Source organism: Lissotriton vulgaris, chromosome 9 (genome assembly GCF_964263255.1).
Source record: "Lissotriton vulgaris chromosome 9, aLisVul1.2, whole genome shotgun sequence".
Lineage (NCBI taxonomy): Eukaryota > Metazoa > Chordata > Amphibia > Caudata > Salamandridae > Lissotriton > Lissotriton vulgaris.
The window spans coordinates 1,226,461,077-1,226,480,217 of NC_141697.1; the positions used below are offsets into that span (position 1 = coordinate 1,226,461,077).

Consider the following 19,141-nt stretch of genomic DNA (forward strand, 5'->3'; position numbering starts at 1 on the left):
GCAGACTCCTCGGCGAGACCCCCTCTCTGGCATCAGATCTCTCCCGAGCCGGCGCGGGAAGGGTTAATCCGGTGGGTGGGATCCCTGTCTGAGTCTGTGGACCCCCTTCGTGGCATCAGATCTCTCCCGAGCCGGCGCCTGAGGGGTTAATCCGGTGGGTGGCATCCCTGCCCGAGTCTGTGGACCCCCTCCGTGGCATCAGATCACTCCAGCCGGCGCGGGAAGGGTTAATCCGATGGGTGGGATTCCTGCCTGAGTGTGTGCACCCCTCTCCGGCATCAGATCTCTTCCCAGCCGGCGCGGGGAGGGTTAAAATCCCTTCCCATCCGTCTCCGAGTCCGTGGATCCGAGCGAGGAGCAGTGAAGCGAGCGCAGGGAGAGGGGCACCGAGGGGGCATCATGCCAGGCGCGCGGTAGGAGCGTGGAGCCGGCGCCTCACTGGCCCCTAGAGCCAGGACCCCAGGACCCCCGGGACCGTCCCAGGAGGCCCCCACCGGGCCAGGACCCGCAGCGGCCACTGGAGGACTCCAGCCCCCTGAGGAGCAAGTTTCATCCACGCATCAAAGTGCTGCGCGCTGAGGTGAGTGACAGAACCCCTCCCTGGAGGCTGGAGGGGCGGGGGTCCCGGCGCCCTCAGGTGAGGGCTGAGCGCAGGGAGGGCTGGGCTGAAGGGGATGGAGGGCTGCGGCCCCTTGGGCAGCAAGTTTCATCCATGCATCCAAGTGCTGAGGTGAGTGACTGAACCCCCTCCCTGGAGGCTAGAGGGGCGGGGGTCCCGGCGCCCTCAGGTGAGGGCTGAGGGCAGGGAGGGCTGGGCTGAAGGCGATGGAGGGCTGCGGCCCCTTGAGCAGCAAGTTTCATCCATGCATCAAAGTGCTGCGCGCTGAGGTGAGTGACAGAACCCCCTCCCTGGAGGCTGATGGGGGGGGGGGGGGGGCCGGCGCCCTCAGGTGAGGGCTGAGGGCAGGGCGGGCTGGGCTGAAGGGGATGGAGGGCTGCGGCCCCTCGAGCAGCAAGTTTCATCCACGCATCAAAGTGCTGAGGTGAGTGACTGAACCCCCTCCTTGGAGGCTGGAGGGGCGGGGATCCCGGCGCCCTCAGGTGAGGGCTGAGGGCAGGACGGAAGGGTCTTGGAGTAGAGTGGGGTCCTTTCTCCCAAGCATGGGTGCAGCTTTATGTCACCTGTAAAGCGCACAGTCTGCTGTAAGCAGGCTTCGCAGCGCCGTGCACCCCTGGGATGCCTTGTATGCCATTTCAAGGTGTAAGTACAAAATGAGTCATTGAGTGATATCTTTATCTGAAAACCTGTTCGCAAAATGTTCGGTTTCTTTGAAAATGTGGAAGCGGCTGCGAGTCCTAAGTGACCACGAGAAGACTCGTGTTTAGAAAACCGTGGCGGGTCAGTGAGTGTCATCCGGAGTGTGACGTATGTACTGGGCAGGCAGGGCACCGTGTACTCTAAGGTCTGTACCCTGACCGCCTGTACCTTGTAAACTATCTACACAGTAAACCATGTGTGCACAATGCACTATAACACTTGTGCACTGTGCCATAAGCCATCTGTGCACAATTCCTTCTCTATTCTATGTACTACATCTAATACTACCCCTTCCGTTTACAATAGAAGATCCCTCCCTTGCACCATAACTCTTGTGCACTGTGCACTACACCATCTATCTGCACCTCGTATACTACACCTTCTGTACACTATAGAAGATACCTCCCTTGCACCAAAGCTCTTGTGCACTGTTGTTGGACCTGGCCTTGTGGCGTGGTTCTCCCTGTTCCTCAGCGCCCCGTTAGCCCAGCCCTGCACCCCGAAACCCCTGGTCGTCCCGTTCCCTGTCCGCCCCGCTCCCTACACGACCCTACCAACGGACGACCATCCCGCATGCTCCTCCCGGTACTCGGCGCCCCGAACCTGCATCACCCCCCAGGGCCACCGGCCGCCATTACCCTTCCCGAGGTCCCTGACACCATAGCCTTGCCCGACCCCGGTCCCAGCGAAACTTAGGCTGCAGACGCGCTATGCCTGGCTGGGGGGTAAAGGGCTTCCTGAGTGAGATGGGACCAAAGAGTTTCGATTGCACCTCCGGCCTCCCCTGGGAGACTGGTTTCTCTCACACCTCTGGCCTTCCCCTGTGGGCTGGTTTCGATCGCACCTCTGGCCTCCCCGAGAGCTGGCTCCAGACCCTGCTGGGCGTCTGGGAATCCCCGGACGCATCTTCAAAAGGATCAAAGGATCAACAAGCAGATGGCCGATTTCCTCGAGACGAACGGATCCCTCGACCCCTCACAGTCCGGCTTCCGAGCCAACTACAGCACCGAGACCGCCCTCATCGCCGCCACCGATGACATCCGAGCCCTGATGGACAACGGAGAAACAGCGGCCCTCATCCTCCTAGACCTCTCCGCGGCATTCGACACGGTCTGCCACCGCACCCTAGTACGGCGCCTCAGCAGCGTCGGAATCCAGGACAAGGCGCTGGAATGGATCATCTCCTTCCTCGACGGAAGAACACAGAGAGTCCGCCTACCACCGTACAAGTCAGAGGCCACCGAAGTCATCTGCGGCGTCCCCCAAGGATCATCTCTGAGCCCCACCCTCTTCAACGTCTACATGAGCCCCCTCGCGGCCATCGTACGCAAACACAACCTCAGCATAATCTCCTACGCCGACGACACCCAGCTGATCCTCTCCCTGACCAACGACCCCGCCGCCGCCAGAGCCAACCTGCACGAAGGGATGAAAGAGGTAGGCGAGTGGATGACAACCAGCCGCCTGAAACTGAACTCGGACAAGACGGAAGTCCTCATCCTGGGCTCCTCTCCCTCCGCCTGGGACGACTCCTGGTGGCCTCCCGCCCTGGGCACCGCACCCAAACCGACAGACCATGCACGCAACCTGGGCTTCATCCTGGACTCCTCCCTCTCCATGACCAGGCAAGTCAACAACGTCTCCTCGGCGTGCTTCAACATCCTACGCATGCTACGGAAGATCTTCTGGTGGATCCCCACCGAGACCAGGAAGACCGTCACCCAGGCCCTCGTCACCAGCCGACTGGACTACGGCAACGCCCTCTACGCCGGTACCACCGCCAAGCTCCAGAAGAGACTCCAGCGGATCCAGAACGCCTCAGCCAGACTCATCCTCGACATCCCACGAACCAGCCACATCTCCGGACATCTGAGAGACCTTCACTGGCTCCCCGTCAACAAAAGAATCACCTTCCGCCTCCCCACCCACGCACACAAAGCCCTACACGACCAAGGCCCGAGCTACCTCAACAGCCGAGTCAACTTCTACGCTCCCAAACGCCACCTCCGATCAGCCAACCACGCCCTCGCCGCCGTCCCCCGCATCCGAAGAGCAACCACAGGAGGAAGGTCCTTCTCCTACCTGGCCGCCAAGACCTGGAACTCCCTCCCGACCGACCTGCGCCTGACCCAAGACCACCTCTCCTTCAGGAAGAAGCTGAAGACCTGGCTGTTCGAGCAGTAGCGGCCCCCCCCCCCCCCCCCCCAGCGCCTTGAGACCCTACGGGTATGTAGCGCGCTTTATAAGTGTCACTGATTGATTGATTGATTGAAAGGGCCAGCCGACGGAACACTCCGACGACCAACCCCGAGCCATGAGATCTCCGCCTGCGAGGGTCCGGACATCAAAGGGCCACTGCGCTATATCAAGGCCCGCCCAAGAACTAGCGGGCAGTTGTATCCTGGACAAGAGAGCCCTGCTGATCTGATCGCGGCTCAACCCTTGGGGAGAAGACTGAACTTTGGAACTTATCGAGCACTGCTGACGCTGTTGCGGCTCATCCTCGTGAAGAAGGAACTGGAACCTCGGAGCCCTGCTGACCTCATCGCGGCTTATCCTTAAAACTCTAAGGACACTGGTTGAACACCCTGAGCCCTGCTGACGTCGTCGCGGCTCCTCAAGAACTGACAGACACTCTGTTCACTCCGGATCGAGCCCTGCTGACCTCGTCGCGGCTCGAGGAGTACTCTGGTCCGGCTGGACCATCGACGCTACAAACACGACCTGGCTCGAGAAGAAGTGAGTGGAGCAGCCCCTACGACCTCCATCTTCCGTACCCCCCGGCTCAAGGATTGAGAGCTGTGCTAGTACCCGTCCTGGCACCTCCGTACTCCTGCTAGTACTGGTCCTGGCACCACCACAAGCTTTCCTAATCTGTGTAGCTTTCTCAACCTGGAAACAAGGTGATAGCACAATGTCACTAACAGCCCTGAGCAGTGACTTAATGTACCTTGAAGACATGCCACGTCAGAGGGCCAAATCAGATTCCAGACATCCCATAGTATGAAAAGGTCAGCACTGGTAGACTATTAATAAGCAAGTGCCAATACATGACAAAATATAACAGAGTATCTCAGCATAACCTAGCATAACATAACGTAACACAACATCACATGACGTCACGTCATGTCACATCGCATCACATCGCATCCACATGCCTTGGAGAATCTCTCCCACAGCACACACACACACATGCAACATCAGTAGGACAGGACTAGGGGTCAAGACTGATTTACACATGGCTGAGTCCAAACTGGGGGGGCATGGTGAGCAAAAGAACGATGAGTTGGAATGGAACCCAAACTATTGTCAGTGGTTAGACTTATTGCAAGCACCCTCCTATCACCTTTTGTGTGCTTCAGTTCCCGCCCTAGTTGGCAGGGGTATTCCCAGACGTGGGTCCGTGCACACCGTGCCACTGGAACCAAGCTGTGCCCAGCTGATGAGCCCATAACTAGGGCACAAACGGTCCTAGGATGCTTGTTTCTGGTCCAGGGAGGACCTGGCCTGGAAGTTCGGGTTGGACTGTTCCCAGGAGGAGCAGGGTCAAGACTGACTTGCATACGGCTGAATTTGAGGTATAACTGAGCTGACAAGGTGTGTGAAATAACAATATTTGCCTTGAGTAATTACCATTGGTTGAGATTCATTCAAACATTCCATCCATCACTTTTTGTACTCTGACATAAAACTGAGCCTAGAAATGTAACATTAAATGCACTCTCGCTAGTATATTAGAATGCCACTGATTGAACCAGTGTTGCCCTAAGAAATATCAGGCCCTGAGGCTGAAGCTGAGGCGGGTTCTACGCTGTGAAAGTGACAATGGGCGACCCTTTGTGTGAAAGTATTTGAACTGATGAAGAACAAAATTAGGGGCCGATTAGGATGGCGGACAGATCGCCACCGCCATGCAGGCGGTGGCGATCCGTCCGCCATCCGTGCCCGTCCGCCACCTATTCCCCCCGCCATATTACAATGGCGGGGGGACCGCGGCGGACGGAAAGACCGTCCGCCGCTTTTCCGCCGCATTCGCCTTGCGACCGCGGCGGAAAAGGTCTAATATGGTAGCGGTGTCTATCAGACACCGCCAGCCATATTAGGATGTGCTGTGGACAATGCCTTTCCGTGGCGGCATTGGCATACGGTCTTTGCTTCGGGGGCCCGCAACAGGGGGTGGGGGTGCACATGGGGTTTCAAAATACAACTTGGCAGGCATCGCGTGGTGCCTGTCATGTTGTGCTTTGAAACGCACTACATGCATTCTTAGCATTGCGGCGGGCGGTGCTTTCAGCACCGCCCGCCGCAATGTTAAAAATGCGGGATGCAGCCGCCACTGTGGCGGGTGCATCCTAATTCGAGGCACAGGACCTCCGCCCCTGTGGCGGACGGTCCCGTCCCCTGACAGGATGGCGGACGGACTTTGTTCGTCCGCCATCCTAATTGACCCCATAGTTACAAGGTGGACTTGTTGTTGTGAGCAGTGGTTTAGTAATGGTGCCACGGGTCCTAATGCAACTAAGGTATTGGGTTGTAGTTGAAGACAGTGGGAGTTTTTCTCAGTGGGGCAGTACGGTGTTCAGTGGGGGAGAGGATGTGGCACTATGGTCAGAGCTGCTGAACTTGGAACTGGGAACAAGGTTCAGCCTTAATAACCAGTCCACCAGACCCCTATCCTGCGAGAGCACAATCACATGCTAGACCTTAGAAGGCTTCGCAACACCTTAGAAGTCCTGGTCTCTTCACACCAGCAGGTGGACACTAGAAGTGGCAAGTGTAGGTTAACCTTCAAGGCTTGTCCACCAGTATACATACTGAAGTTCACCTCCAGTCTTGCGGGCAGGCCTATGAAACAGCACACCCTAGAACAACAGTCACTGAGGTCACAGGACCCTTGAGAAGGGCTAACTTTAGAGCGGTGCAACCAGTGTGACCGCACCGGGTGCTGACTTCAGCTAGAGGCATCATGTTTGCAAGTATATTATGGTTTTAAAAATGCTTGCTGCCTCCTTCCTGGTCTCCAGCACTTTTCGGCAACAATAATAATGTCATGATGACTCTGATGATTAATGTTCTTCCTAGAGAGAGATCAGAATGTTGTCTAGTGGAAGTTTTGACTCATAGAAAGGTAGCTCAGATGGTTAATGTATCGGCTGCAAAGAACTTGCGCCATGCAGATCACAAAGTGCACATAATGTAAATAGGTCAGCTGGTTACTGCTTTTGTCAGAGAGATCCTTTTGTTACTTGCAGTTTATAAGGTGAAATCCTAACTTAGAAAAGTGAGCTATTAACTGTCATCCAAGAGCTGCATACAAACGGCAAGGTATAAATTGGAGCGTTATGTCCCACCCCCCCCCCCCCCCCCCCCCAGTCTTTGATTATCCTAATGTCCCAAAAAGTGTTCTTTTGGACAGAAATCAATTCTGATTATTAAGGAGAACCACCAACCATGATATTACGTTTTAAATTCCGGGTATTGTGTTTCTCCAGACCAATCACTATAAAACTATACCGGCTACTAGTATGGTTGTCATGTGACTCCTATACCTTGTAGTCCTTAGTCTTATGTAACATTTTCTATACAGTGATTCACACACATATTGATTGTCTCTGTGTAGTGTGTGTGATGTAAGTGCTCTGACACCCTACAATGGTATGAGTGGTGCTGTAAATCAAATTAAATGCATCTGAGAGAGAGTGGTTATGGGACACAGTTAAAGGGTGGCAGTGATGGAATCCATGGCAGAGGTGGTCTTTGGGGGGCACTAACAAACATTAATGCACAGGACACAACCAGTGCTATGGCTGGCCCTGCACTTGAGGACAGTCTGCTTCACCGATAGGTATCTCCATTGGCCTTGTTTCAGCACTAGTAGCTGCAACTCACCAGGGATTGGCAATCAGGATTTGCACGCACACCAATCTAAATTTGCAAACTTCACAGTCTCCCTGCTTCATTCACAAGCACTTTTAACATGTGCTGCCTGCTGTGGGGGCACTGGAATAAATTTTGCAGCAAAGGATGACAACATTATGCCATAGTGTTGACTAAATTATGCATTAAAAAAAACGTTGCAGCGTAATGCGGTATATTCTTCAGATATTTTATTATTTTGACTCGTGCACACATGCTAACAGTCTCTGGAAAGATTTTGCCTTATTAGTACCAGTGTAACATACAAACGCAGCAGTGTGAAAGGTGACCAGTCAACTTTTACAATAGGCCATCCACTCCGCAGCAACACAAGTCACAATTTATATTAACTTTTGATATGTTTGAGCTACAAACAATTTATTAGTTTAAATGGTCAAATCATGCAGCAGATCTTGCATTATGAGGCAAATATGGCAGAGCCATAATTTTAGAGAAAACATTTGCAAACTAGGATATTTTGCCATTCATGTTTGAACTGCTGTTGTGGAAAAAGGGAGAAGTGCTGATGACAGAAACTCCATGGCTCGGAGACAAATGGCTTGTGTTTCCAAATTTTATCGTATTTGGTACATTCTGTGATTAGAAGCATATCCCACTTTGTGAATATATATTAATGTCAATAACTCATTAAGCCCTTTAATATTCATTTGTATCCATTGGTTGATTTAACTGGGCAGTGAAATGCAAAACAAATACTAAATATTGGGATGTCTGCGCATTCTGGCCACACCTCTGGCTCCACCCACAGATCCGATCCTTGGGTTATTCCCGCCCTCTGATTCTCCGCCCACTGTTTCCCTACTTTTTTTTCCCCACTTCGACCACTGTGTAAGACTCAGCATCCCTGGACCTGTGATGTGCCGCCACTGCAGCACATTACGGTGCCGGGCTTCTGCATAAGGGAGCTGGCCATTATTGTATCCCTAAACGTGCGCACGTTGTCAGTTTGACATTGACTACACGTAGAGGGACTCTAAGTTTCTTTTAAAAAATATAGCTAACATTTGGACCTATACTTTTTATTTTGTATAAATTAATTGAATGTGTGTAAAATTTTGCAATGCCTCGGGAATTCAAGTGAAGGGAGCACCCATTGGCCAATCACTAGAGTGTATGATTGCTGCATTATTTATTACTAACTTTGAAGTTGTGCTTTAACTTTGGATAAACATTATCATGAATTCTAGCACCAAGAAGCCAATATTGGTGAATATATGTGCTACAAATAATCCCTAACATACACTGTGCATACAGTATATTTAATCTGGTGCTTTAATCATAGGCTGTTTTAAAGTATTCTGATAAAAATCGAATCGTGCCGAAGACAGCCTTGATTGGTGTTGGATCGAGGACCCAGAAGTCTGCACACCTAGCAGACAGAGATAAAGCAACTTGTCAGAAAGTTTAGCGTTTTCCCTACAGGTGGTGTTTGTTGGCCTGTGGTAGGGTCAGTCACATGTACTGGATTCCTGGCATTTAATTGAGCCTATCCATGTTCTGCGCCCCAGTGTTTCTTGTGCCCCACCTGGCACACATCATGTCGGAGGATGGTGATGACGTTAACATTTTGCCCCCCCCTGGAAAAGTTTCTGCGGACGCCCATGGACGAGACTGTATGCTTGCTTTATAGACCTGCGAGCAGCCTTTGACAAAGTGAACAGAACCCGTCTATGGGAAAAACTAAGATCATGGGGTATCCCGAAGAAGTTATTGGAGGCTATTATAGTCCTGCACAGCAACACCTGGGCTCGAGTAAAACTGGGAGACGGTAGCAGCGTAACGGCCGAAATAAGAACACAATAGGGCCTAAAACAAGGCTGTGTACTGGCCCCAAGTTTATTCAATCGGTACATGGCAGATATTGTTAACCACATGGAGGTCGGGGAATGCCACCCACCCCACATGTCAAAAATCCCTATCCCTTTCCTGCAGTATGTTAATGTTAATGTTAATGTTAATGTTATGGTGATTTGTATAGCGCACGGCTGCCCCAGCCAAGGGGCGTCCCGGCGCTGCGAACAGACAGTTTACAGAGAGATAGAGGCGCAGAAAATGGGACAGTTATTGAAAGAGATGAGTTTTGACAGCCTTTCTGAAGGCTGAGAGATCCTGTATGTATCCAGTATGCAGATGACATTGTTGTTCTGAGTCAAACACCAATAGGTTTGCAAAGATCGATCAACAATTTGACAACTTATTTAGAACACGAATGTTTGGAACTGAATAAAGACAAAACTAAAGTTGTCCGCATTGTGGATCCAAAAAAGCAAATATTCAAATGGTATGCAAATAGTTCCCCAATAAAGGAGGAAACATCATACAAGTACTTAGGTTTGAAATTGGGGCGAGGGCCGACGAACAAAGAACATAAAATCGAGCTAAAAGCAAAAACACAGTCTTTGATCTACGCATACCGGCAATTACAAAAAAAACGAAGTTGTCCAAATTATACACACCTGCTGAAAGTGATAAAAGCACAAACCCTACCATCCTTGTCATACGCACTGGCCACCTGGTGTGGCAAAGAAGCAGGGCTGTTAAACAGCCTACAAACAAAAGTATACAAGGCAGCTTTAAACCTTCCAAAATCGTCGGCACCGGTGCAGGTTCGTCTAGAATTTGGCCTTCTAAATCAGAAGTTTCGCAGTATGGGAACCTTTGTGAAACTCTGCCATAAAATACACATGTCGGAAGACAATTCATTGGACAACCTGTGCTGGAAAGAAATCGACATCCAGCAGAAACAGCATGTTCCAAACAGTTGGGGAGGCTATCTGTCTCAATCCCTGACCTGTATAGGAATTGAAGAAACGTGGGACACGAGGCCAGATAGACAGACTTTTGACAAAATTGCAAACAATGCGGTCAAATGGGAATCCTACCTTGAAGACAAAATAAATACCGCAAAAAGACGACACGGGTGGACTGTGATAAATTGATATTCCGGGATAAAGCCACAGACCTACCTAGAAAGCCACTTTAATAGTTCCTTAACCCCTTGCATGCTGATGACGAACCCCAGCCGTCATGCACTACAGTGCTCGTGTGCTGATGACGGCTGGGGTTCGTCATGGCCCGCCCCTGTTCATTTGTTTACAGCACAGGGGCGGAAACGGGCCAACAGTGAAGGGGTTAAAACAAAGATACATAAAACATTGACTAGGACTACAGTTCTCAAAGGACTTGTTACCAGCCTGGAAAAATTTTCACACCAACCCCCATTGTCGTCTATGTGGATACCGAAATTAAACATTAACACACTTACTATGTGTGGGCCCGGCACTTAAGGACTTGAGGAGACGGCTTTTAAAGAAATGTTTTTAACAAATTGAACATTCGGACTTGTAGGCAAGCCGTAATCCGATGGCTAGATGGATCATGTCCTATGTTGGCCTGCAGGGGGGTCAAATATATGATGAAAGCCCAATCTCTCTTACAGCAAGCTGACCTTGGAATCACACCACCAAACTGAAATATATGACATTTACTTTGCCATTCGACAAACAGTTCTATTTGCCAATATTTTAAAAAGTGTTTATGTCCTATGAGGATCTAAATGCATTTTGTAATAATTTTTAATAATTTTATACAATAAAATTGACTTGACACTCCACTCCACTCACTCTATGTTCCTCTACTCTATGACACAACACTCTACTTCACTCCACTCTACGACATTCTACCCCACTCTTCGCCCCTTCACTCTACGACCCTCCACGACACTCTATTCCACTCTAGGACAGTCTACTCTAAGACACTCCACGACACACCATCTACGGCACTCTGTGCCACTTTACTCTACTCTTCACCACTTCACGCTGTGCCACTCCACTCTTTAACACTCACCTCCACTCTGTGGCACTCCACTGTACTCCAATCTGTGACAGTTGACTCCACTCTAGGACACTTTACTGCACTCTGTGCGGTGCCACTCTATGCCACTCCACTTTATGTCCCTCCATTCTACTCCACTCTACTCCATTCTACTCTATGGCACTCTGCAACACTCTACTCCTCTCCACTCTATGCCCCTCCATTCTATGCTTCTCCACTCTATGCCGCTCCACTTTACGACACAACACTCGGCAGCCTTCCACGACACTCTATGCCCCTCCACTCTATGACCCTTCACTCTACAATGCCCCACTCTCTGACCCTCCACAACCCTCTATGATTCTCCACGACGCTCTACAACTCTCTACTCTATGACCTTCCACTCTATGACACTCCACTCAATGCCGCTCTACGCCTTGCCACTCAACGCCACACCACTCGCGTCTTCACAATGTATTTCTTTACCACGCATGCCTTCACCATGCAATTTCATGGTTAAGTCATGACTGGTAAAAAGATATGTGTGATAAATATCACACTCCAACTCCCAATCCTGAACCCTAAAAACAGCAGAGCCCACTGAGTACTAAAGACAACCCTGTCCAACCGAGTCCAAAAAACAACCACGACCCCCCAGCCCGAAAAATAAACTGCCCCCCCCCCCTCCATTTCCCGAGCCCTAAAAACAACCCAGACACCGGAGCCTTAAAAATAATTTGGATTCCAGGCCTAAAAACAACCCGCCCCGCCCAAGCCTTAAAAACAACCTGACCTCCCAGGGCCCTAAACACATCCCAAACCACTGAGCCCTAAAACAACCCAGATGTCCCTGAGCCCCGAAAACAACTCCGTCCGAGCCCTAAAACCAACCTCCACCCCTAAAAACTACCCCCAAATCCCAGCCCCAGCCCCACTTACAAGACCGCTTCCTCCCCCGATCCTTCCTCTTCCTGTGCCCGCCCATCCCCGCATCTAGGCCGCGCACTGCCTTAACCACGCATATGGTTCCACTTGCGGGGAAACGGCACACGTGGCTCAGACCACGTTGTAAAGATAGCTTCCCGTCTAAACTGCTTCTTAAACATCAACATGTTTCCCCACAAGCGACTGCTGCAGCAACACATTCATTTCTTTGTTGACATTGAAATGAAATTTATTTTGGGAATTTTGATTGGAAAATGTGATCAAAAGCAAATCATACAAGTAAGCTTGACTCGAAAGAGGGCGGTAAAGCCAGATTTCATCTCATGTGTATTCTTATGACAGCCGTGAGATAAGAGGTATATTCCGCCTTCACTGAAGGCTGCACATTCCAGTGGCACCCACATGGTGATCTCTGGACACCCTGGGGCAGATGTACAAGCCCCTTGCGATGCCAGTTAATCGTTTTTTGTGACGCACTGGCGGGGCATTTCTTTGGTCCATATTTACAGGGACAGGAAAAGCCACCCTGCATGGCTTTTCCTGTCCTTCTAAATATGCCCCTTTATACGAAGCACTTTGCGTGACAGGGGCGTTCCATGGGTGTTGCTGTGGGTGTTCCCACGCCCACCCATGAAACCTGTCACATTTCCAGATTTACGAGGAATCGTAAACCTGGAAATGCGTCTGTTTGCGACACCACCCTAGGGGTGGCGTAGCCAGGCGGAACAAGGAGAAATGTTTTCATTTCTCCTCGTTTTTTTATCCTCTTTCAAAGCGTGCTGCTTTCTACAGCACGCGTTGAAAGAGGAAAACGACTGTAGTGATTGTTTTTGTGCTGGAAGGCGCCCCTTCCTGCATGAAAACAATCTCCCCATGACGCAGGCATCCTTGTACCATGGTGCACGGGTGCCTGCGCCGGTACATGGCTGCTGTTTGTGCGCCAGCACAGGGGGAATCACAGAGATGCAACATATTATTGTAAATATGTCGCATTCGTGTGCTCCGGAAGTGCCGCAGCGTGGCGCAGCCAAAGGGCTTGAAGTGCCGCGCTGCAGCAGTTCCTTGTAGTTCTGCCCCCTCACTTGCTAACAGAGCTGGTTCCCTACACCTGCATCATATCACGTAGTTTACACAAATCCATAGGTATGCATGTATTGTATGTATGTATTTGACACTTGTAAAGCGCATATATGACCTCCCAAGTACTATCCTTGTTTTTGGGCATATGATTGTGAAAGTGCCTGGTAAAGTGGGTGTGCGATAAGGACTGACTCAACCCATTCCTGTTTCCTCTTCTATAGTGAGGGTATTTTTAAACAAATGGCAGTGGATTTCCGGTTTGCCACATAATAACTCTTTGCAAAGGACCTCGTGTGATAAAGTTAAAGACACATTTCCACGCTGGCACCTACCTGTGAAACAAAGGCTGTCTGGGATCCACCAGGACTGACACACGCCTCTCAGTTGCAGTATAGGCTGCTTGCTTCTGTGAGAATGAATTGCAACTTCTGGTGGGAGTGGAGTACAAGTGTGATAGTGCAAACTGTGAAAGTGCAGCACAAGTGTGAACGTGCAGTACAAGTGTGAAAGTGCACACAGAGAAAGTGCAGTAAAAGTGTGAACGTGCAGTAAAAGTGTGAAAGTGCAGCACAATTGTGAAAGTGCAGTACAAGGTGGTCGAATGAAATTCTCCCTTCCTTTTCTTGTTCCCTCCAAACTTTCACTCCTTACCTCTGGTGAGGGGAAAGATTGCTCCTCAGTGCAGTACAAGAGTGAAAGTGCAACACAAGTACGAAAGTGCAGTGCAAGGTGGTCGAATGAAATTCTCCCTTCCTTTTTCTCTTCCCTCCAAATGTTCGCTCCTTGCCTTCTGGTGAGATGAAAGGTTCCTCCTCAGCCACTTTCTATTTTCTCCCTCTCTCTTTTAAGTATATGACCATCTCTTCCTCCAACATCTATGTTTTCCTACGTGTTTTCTTTTCCCTTTTCTCTTCCTTCCCCTCTTTCCACCAACCTGGTACCTTCCGAATAGGTTGCAGCAGACGGAGATGTAGTTGTTAATGTATTTATATAGTGTTTACGATCCCTGATGGGGCATTAAAGTCCTTTTTCGGCGAGTAGCACACTACTCTGGAACCCAAGATTAGTAATTAGTATGTTAGTAAAACTAAATGACAGACTAATACAACCCTTGCATTTTTGGCCCACTGCCCTCTTTCAGTTCGTTTTATATACTTCTAACAATACCACAACATTTCCAGGAATTGCAAGCACTTGTAAAGGTTATTTTCTGTTGCCCAGACTTGAAAGCCTGTCTGGTGCTTTTTTTAAATGAAAATATATTTTCTTTTAATAAAAAAAATGCTTCTTTAACTTAGTAATTCCCCAAGCTGTCGTTTTGTCTATCTGTTTATGTCAGACTGAGATTTTCCAAAGTGTTTTTTCGCAAACATAAAGCAACGACAATCTCCATATTATGGTCTACTTGTGATACCACTATTCACCTACAATAGGAAGCTGACATCACTCCCCGACTTTGGTGCAATAGTTGTGACTTTACAATGTCTGTTGCTAGAATCAGCTTAGGCAGGTCACTGAGAAGAATTACAACTGCTGTGACAAGCTTTTCAGATTCCTTTCTCCTAAACCTTATGTCCTTGAAATGTCCCAGTTATTAGCTGATAAGGATACATTCCTGGCACTGTGGTGATTCACTGCTATGACTGGCCTTCAGAGTCAATGGTGACCTGATGAGCGATGCTCCCCTTTGATGCGCTCCAACACCAGCAACACATTAGAGACGAAGGCACAGAGGCACAGAGGCAAAGAGGCAAAGAGGCAAAGTGGCCCTCATGGGGAGGGTGGATGTGTGTCACCTGAAGGAATCTTTACTGCCATTCATCTGTATCATAGACACAGGCACACAGACTAAGAGGCCCTCTTGGAGAGGCCGGATGTGTGCCACCCGCAGGAATCTTGATAGTCATTCCCCTGTACCACAGATGTAGGCACAGAGGCAAAGTGGCGCTCATGGGGAGGCCAGATGTGTGCCACCCGCAGGAATCTTGAGAGCCATTTACCTGTATTACAGACGTTGACACAGAGGCCCTCATGAGAAGGCCAGATGTGTGCCACCCGGAGACATCTAGATAGTCATTCACCTGTATTGCAGACTTAGGCACAGAGGCAAAGAGGCCCTCATGGAGAGGCCAGACGTGTCCCACCAGTAGAAAACTTGATAGTCATTCCCCTGTATTACAGATGTAGGCACAGAGGCAAAGAGGCCGTCATGGGGAGGCCGGATGTGTGCCACCCGCAGGAATCTTAAGAGCCATTCACCTGTATTACAGACGCAGGCACAGAGGCTCTCATGGGGAGGCCAGATGTGTGCCACCCACAGACATCTTGATAGTCATGCACCTGTATTACAGACGCAGGCACAGAAGCCCTCATGGGGAGGCCAGATGTGGGCCACCCACAGACATCTTGATAGTCATGCACCTGTATTACAGACGCAGGCACAGAAGCCCTCATGGGGAGGCCAGATGTGTGCCACCCACAGACATCTTGATAGTCATGCACCTGTATTGCAGACTTAGGCACAGAGGCAAAGAGGCCCTCATGGAGAGGCCAGACGTGTCCCGCCAGTAGAAAACTTGATAGTCATTCCCCTGTATTACAGATGTAGGCACAGAGGCAAAGAGGCCGTCATGGGGAGGCCGGATGTGTGCCACCCGCAGGAATCTTAAGAGCCATTCACCTGTATTACAGACGCAGGCACAGAGGCTCTCATGGGGAGGCCAGATGTGGGCCACCCACAGACATCTTGATAGTCATGCACCTGTATTACAGACGCAGGCACAGAAGCCCTCATGGGGAGGCCAGATGTGTGCCACCCACAGACATCTTGATAGTCATGCACCTGTATTACAGACGCAGGCACAGAGGCTCTCATGGGGAGGCCAGATGTGTGCCACCCGCAGACATCTTGATAGTTAGGCACCTGTATTGCAGGCACAGAAGCCCTCATGGGGAGACCAGAAGTGTGCCACCCACAGACATCTTGATAGTCATGTACCTGTATTACAGACGCAGGCACATAAGCCCTCATGGGGAGGCCAGATGTGTGCCACCCACAGACATCTTGATAGTCATGCACCTGTATTACAGACGCAGGCACAGAGGCTCTCATGGGGAGGCCAGATGTGTGCCACCCGCAGACATCTTGATAGTCAGGCACCTGTTTGCTGATGTTTGTCAATGAGGGGCTCTTAATTCCAGGACTACCAAAGGCCTGCAGAGCTCACTCGAAACATTCAGCTAAACCAATGAAACAGAGTCATGATTATTATTAACTAAAGAGGTTATGTCCCTCTCTTTTTATATTGCCAATGCTTTACTGAATGAGAGGAATAGATTTGAAAAACTCGCTGTCTGCTTCGACAGTTCTATGAAGTGGGAGGAGCTCTGCATAAGAGTGAACTTACAATGATGCTTACATGTCTTGTCTTTGGCCAGTTCATCAAGAAATTGGCGGACATCTTGTTGATACCAATGTAGAAATGCACAGGGCCCTGGCCCATTCCATCCGCTCTCTCTCTCTCTCTCTCTCTCTCTCTCTCTCTCTCTCTCTCTCTCTCTCTCTCTCTCTCTCTCTCTCTCTCTCTTATATATATATATATATATATATATATATATATATATATATATATATATATATATATATATATATATATATATATATATATATATATATATATCTTTCTCTCCCTCTCTTCCTCTATCGCTCTCTCTCTTTCTCCCTCTGTCTCTCACTCGTTCTCTCTCTCTCTGCCTCTCTCTGTGCCCTCCTCTCTCTCTCTGTCCCCCCTCTTTCTGTATCCCCCCTCTCTCTCTCTCCCTCTGTATGTCCGTATGTCTGTCTGTCTCTCTCTCTGTCTCCATCTCGTTGGCTCTCCCTCTATCTCTCTCTGTCTCTCTTTCTCTCTTTCTCTCGCTCTCTTTCTTTCTCTCTCTCTCTTTCTCACTCTGTCTCTCTATCTCTATCTCTCTCCCTATCTCTTTCCCTCCTTGCCCCCTCTCTCCCTCTCTGTCCCTCTGTCTCTCCCGCTCTCTGTTTCTGCCTCTGTCTCAGCGTTTCCCCCTCTCTCTATGACGCAGAGTTATGAACCTTTAAAAAATATTAGTCACTACCCATTATTGAGAATAAGTGCTTGGCAAAGTATTTGCCTAAAAGGCACACCAAGTACCAACTGCAATCAATGCATTTATATTTGAAGATATGTGTCAACAGGAAATAGGAATTTGTAGAGCGAGGGGGGGGGGGGGGGCTGAGTCCTCTGGCGCCATTGATAGATAATGGATCTTTACGTCTAGTGAGCTCAGAGGTAATAAATGCTTCGTGTCTGAAATACCACTCTCTTATAGCACAAAATATGTACCTGTGATTTCTATTTGGGTTTGTAATTCACTCTTAAGACTAAGGGAAGCCACAAAGCGCCAGATCACAGGGCAGAAGAGAAGGAGAATTAACAGTTAATTATGAATTTAATACACTTTAAAAATGACTACTACCTGCCGCCCAAGCCATTCTCATAGCTTTGGGGGCCTGGAAAAGTCCAAATTGTCACACTTGGAGGAGTGTGATTTTAGAATTTGTGTTGGTACCTTCACTGGCAGTGCTGGCAGGGGCAAAGTGTGGTGCAAGCTGCAGTGTCCCCTGACGAGGGCCCTGGCACTTATGTTTTTTTTTACAAATTAGGCACTGATTAGTGATAATTGACCTCTGAATAAACCTCATTTGGAACATGAGTTCTGCCTAAGCCCCCGGAGTGACCAGAGCCCACTGGTAGATGTTTCCACTACTAGGGTCGGATGTACATCATTACAACGCATGCTTTTACAACGCATGCCTTTACGACACAACTTTTACAACGCAAGTCATTTCAACGACTTGCGTTGGGGGGCGCTGGATAGTGAATAGTTTAATTCACTATTCCAACTCCAGTCCCCGAGGATAGTAGGGAAGGTGTTGGATAGTAAATTAAACTATTCCCTATCCTAGAGCGCCCCCCAGCGCAAGTCGTTGTAATGACTTGCGTTGTAATGGTTGCGTCGTAAAGGTACTTTGTTGTAAAAGTTGCGTTGTAAACGCTGTTCCCCCTGAGTCTGATGTCCTGGGAAGGGATAGCAGATGGTAAACGTTCCTATCTGCGGAAAGAGGAAGAAACGTGCTGGACAGAACTGCCTTTTTTAGCATTCCTTTTCACATCTATGGACACATAAAGGGAAGCATATAGAAGACTAAATTCCCACAGTGGGACACCCACTGCTCCAGGATTCTGGATGTCCCACCCATGCTGCCCTGGACAACCAATACTTTCCTGGATAAAAAAATAATCTTGGAATCTGTGGGCTGTCCTGTGGGGGGAGGATGGAGGGGGGGTTGGGGGGGGGGGAAGAGGGTGGGACGAGTTCTGCGGGGTAGGGAAGGGCTCGTGGGGGGTAGGGAGGTTTGTAAGGGAAGAAAAATTATTGCAAGAGGCAGTAAAGGACAGCTTAAACAAAATGAAATACAAATGAATTTGCAGTATGTTATGTTGAGTAGATACTATTATTGTTTGAATCAACTTAAAATATACAATGTCAATGCTTAGATGTCTCGCTTGGAACGTAGCAGGTCTTAATAGTCAGCAAAAACGTAGACTAGTTCAAGAAGAGCTATACATGTATAAACCTCATCTGGCTATGATTTCTGAAACACACATTGGATTTAAAGATAGGAAATTACTGAGTCAACTAGGTTATGACCTTATTGTTTGTTCTACACTAGGTGCCTCCATCAGGGGAGTGGCCATATTAAAGAAAAAGCAGTTCATGCTAGATATTATAAAGACTGCTGCTGACCCAAAAGGCAGATGGGCGTTAGCACAAGTTCAATATGAGAACAGTAAATATGTATTTGGTGTTGTTTATGGGCCTAATATAGACGAACCGAACATGTTTAACTCATTAAATGTAGAACTTCTTGAATGGGAGGGTGAACTGTTAATAATGGGGGATTTTAACTGCGTGATGAACTATGCTGAGGACTCTACTAGGCAAGCTTCTTCATCGCGGATGCGTAAA

The 19,141-nt window shown here is 49.2% G+C and overlaps 1 protein-coding gene across 1 annotated transcript in view; it reads left to right on the top strand.

Annotated features, from left to right (window-relative positions):
* Positions 1-306: 306 nt before the first annotated feature.
* The window catches only part of KLHDC8B (kelch domain containing 8B), an 858,961-nt gene continuing 840,126 nt past the window's right edge, over positions 307-19,141 (top strand). The window contains exon 1 of the mRNA XM_086939363.1: positions 307-580. The gene's annotated coding sequence lies outside the window, so the exon portion shown is untranslated. The remainder of the gene's footprint in view (positions 581-19,141) is intronic.